Source organism: Drosophila willistoni, unplaced genomic scaffold, assembly GCF_018902025.1.
Source record: "Drosophila willistoni isolate 14030-0811.24 unplaced genomic scaffold, UCI_dwil_1.1 Seg171, whole genome shotgun sequence".
NCBI classification, from domain to species: domain Eukaryota; kingdom Metazoa; phylum Arthropoda; class Insecta; order Diptera; family Drosophilidae; genus Drosophila; species Drosophila willistoni.
This window is the reverse complement of record NW_025814133.1, coordinates 1,238,618-1,242,434: the sequence shown is the minus strand read 5'-3', so window position 1 is coordinate 1,242,434 and position 3,817 is coordinate 1,238,618. Positions and strand designations below refer to the sequence as shown.

Below are 3,817 nucleotides of genomic sequence, written 5' to 3'. Positions count from 1 at the left end.
AATATTTAGCAGCTGACTCATCCAAGTCAGCAATCCTTTTTCTTTTTGTTCGGCTTGAACACTTAGAGAAAAAAATTTTGGGACGACCACGCTCGATATTATTTTCATGGGTATTATAATCTTTGAATTTAAATGGAAGCACTTTTTTGGAAGCTAATACGAATAAACTTCCTCGTTATTCCTGCGGTACTATCAAACATTTTCACCATTATAGAATCACCCTCTTGATATAACGGTGTAACTTTCTTTTTTATTGTTATAGTATTCTTCATTATCGGCCTGAGCCGATTCTAAAATTTTCAAATATTTTCTACATTTCTGTTACTAACGTCATCTACTTTTCGCTTCGTCTAACTTTTCTTTCAAATCATAACTAACCTCTCCTATTTGTGCTAAACCAAAAAGCATCTTTGCAGGTAATTTTTTGACGCTACGATGTTGCGTATTGTTGAACGAAAATTCGACTTTTTCAATGACCACATCCCAGTACTATCCATTCTCAGGCTCAGTGAATTTTGCAATCATAAACTTCCTAAACTTCCTAAACTTCAATTAATCCTTTCCACTTGTCCATTTGCTTCTGGCGACCTCGTAGCTATTTTTATATGTTTTATAATTGCTTCTTTCATGAAATTTTCAAATTCTCCCGATGTAAAGCCTTGATCCGATATTATACACTTCGGTCTACTATATGATCGAAAATAATCTCCTAATCCTTTAATGACTTCTTTAGTGTTTGTAATTTTCGTGGCGTATAATGTAACAATTTTCGTAAATGCATCTGCAACAACTAAAATATGCTTCTTTGATATTCCTGAATCTACGTGCCCATAATGATGAATGTGAACTGTATCAAAGAGCTTATTTCCTTTCTGTATGATATGCAAAAGACCATCTCCTTTTCCTGTTTTTGGTGAATACGCTATATATTTAAAACAATTTCTAATATGTTTTATTGTCTTCTCCTTCATATTTGGAAACCTCTGTGTCATCTTCGTATTGCATTTATCATTTTGTCCCTGCCAATATGCCCTGATTCGTCGTGATATTTATGTAATACATGCTCTTCCAAATCTTCCGGTACATAAAATACAACCCTTTTGTAATTTGTTTTACTATATAATATACCATTTCGCATTTCGAACAGTTTGTGTTCCCTTTCTTCTAAACATTTTTTTATACTCTGAATCTATTCATCTTTTGATTGGCAAATAACTAAATTTGTTTCAAAACTATTAGATTCTGTGATCATAATGTTTGTGCACCTACTCAACGCATCTACATGTTGCATTTGTTTGCCGGATATATGCACTAGCTCGTAACAGTATTCCTGTAATTCTAACGACCATCTAGCAATTCTTGGATTAAGCTCTACTGTATTTAATGTCAAAGTCAAGGAATTACAATCCGTTAGTATTTTAAAACGTTTTCCTTGCACATAAGTTCTAAACCTGCGTAACGCATATTATATTATTGCTAGTGTTTCTAGCTCAAAACTGTGGTATTCTGCCTCTGTTTCTGGAGTGCGTTTGGAAAATAAGAAATTGGGTGTAACCGCTTATCCTTTTTTTTTTGAAGCAGAACTGCTCCAAACCATAAAGCACTGGCATCACAGTGTAATTCAGTTTCATCATTAGGATTGTAGATAGCCAATACAGTTGCTTTCATCAATTTCTTTTTTAAATTTAAAAAAACAATTCAACTCATTTTCCCCAAATTCAAACTGTTTAACCTTTTTTAATAAATCATACAATTGTCTCCTAAAATAGGAACACAAGCCTAACAAACTGTGAACTGCTTGCGTCTTGTGTGGCACTGGATAGTTTTTTATATTTTTTTCAACATATAAAATAATTTTGTTTTCCCTAATCACTTCATCAAAAATGCGGTTTATATACCCAGAAGGAGACGTTTCCGACCCTATAGTAGTATATATGTATATACATCAAGAATATTCTTGATCAGCATGAGAAGCTGAGTCGTCCATGACCGTCTGCCCGTCCGTCCGTCCGTCTGTGCAAATCAACTTGACGCCGCCATCTTCAGAGCTAGAGCTGGGAATTGTATTGATGTTTCATCGATACATCGAGGTTTTTTATTTTCTTGCGGGTGCTCGATATTTTAACTTCGATGTTTCGAGGTTTCTCGCATCACTAAAAAAAATTGTCATCACTTACAAAAAATTTGCGAGAAAGTAAAAAGCTAGGTAAGTTAAAAATTATAATTGTGTTTATAAACAATGAAAGCAAAAGATTAATTGAATGCCTCCTTATTTTAGGATATTGGTGTTGGCAGTGCTGTAGACATGGACAAATTTCTCAAGGATTTTAATGACAAAGGTAAACATCACAAATGAGACACACATGTGCCATGTACATATGTACATATTTCCATTTTTAACATGCATGTAAATACATATGTACGTTCTTCTGTGTAGATTGCAATACTGACTCTAACGATGACAATGATGAGACACCCAATGAACGAACAAAATATGGGAAGTCTGAAGTTTGGGACTACTTTATAAAATTTTTGGAAAATGAGCTTTCTGCAATTAACGTACCATGCCCAACTTCCACCAGCCTGCCAGTCTGGTCTAGTCTGGTCTTCTGCTACACAAGAGCCACTTTTCAATTTTCTTGATTTAGGGAATTCTACAAATATTCACAGTAATGGGAAGGATTAAATTCTGGGAATGCGTCAATATTTCAACACTGAAAGCTCTGACTCTGATATTAAAATAATTATAACGTTTAATGACAATACATTTACTTTGCAGACCTCAAATGATCACAAGCTGTGTTAAAAAATTTCTTTGTGTTTCTGCAACGTCCGCTGAAAGTGAACATATGTTCAGCAAAGCTGGACTTATAGTAAGTGAGAAACGGTGTTCTCTCAAACCCAAGCAAGTTGATATACATACTTGTATTTGTAAATAAAAACGAATGGATATCAAAAGTAATCTATAACAATAATTAGTTACCATAGCTTATGTAAATTAAACGAAATATATGAAACACGTTATTTTTTGTTTTGCAATTTATAATTTATTTTTTTGAATATTAATATTCTTTCAGTGTTATTCTTTAAACGGGAATTTAACATGATTTTTACGCTCTAAGTTAAATATTAATTTAAACTTCGATACATATCGAGGTTTTTTTTTCAAAAGACTCAAAATATCGAGGTACGCAACCATCGATGTTTTACCAGCACCATTCAGAGCTATCGGGATGAAACTTGATATTGAAAATTTGCTATTGATGGCTGATTTTCTTCAAAATAATTTTCAATATTTACATCAGTATCTAATAAACTCAACATTTCGGGACTATAGTTGCTATTTTCCAAATCCTTTCGTGATCGCACGTGTCTCAGTGATGCAATAAGTGGGTCCGAAGAGGCTGCTAGCATGTTAAAAAGGTCTTCATTTTGTCTAACACGAGAAGTTTTTAATGTATTAGTGTATCTGAACCATTTGTAGTCCTTGTTTTTACATTACTGTGCTTCTTCGGATAGCTCTCCAAGTGGTAAACACTGATATTCTATTAAATCCTTTCGTAATGCTCGCCTTTGCCCTCTCTTGTTCTTTGAAGAAAGTGCTTCTGAAAGATGCTCCGTTGTAATGCTTTCAGTAGCACCCTGAAGCTTTCGTTTCCTTGTAAACGTTGAACAATCTTCCACATCTTTATGCGGCCTTCCTCTTCCTCGGCTAGTTGATGGTTGATCATCTTCGTGCTCCGAATCTACGAATGTCGTATACTCCTCAAGCCAAACTTCATTTTGTTTTACGAAATTTGCCAGATTTCTGCCGCTT

The 3,817-nt window shown here is 34.2% G+C and overlaps 1 long non-coding RNA gene across 1 annotated transcript; it reads left to right on the top strand.

The window, feature by feature from the left end:
- The first annotated feature begins 2,127 nt into the window (after positions 1-2,127).
- On the top strand, positions 2,128-3,024 carry LOC124461003. The gene is made up of 3 exons (XR_006954892.1): positions 2,128-2,206; positions 2,279-2,339; positions 2,438-3,024. It is a non-coding gene; the product is annotated as an uncharacterized LOC124461003 (long non-coding RNA).
- The last annotated feature ends 793 nt before the right edge of the window (positions 3,025-3,817 follow it).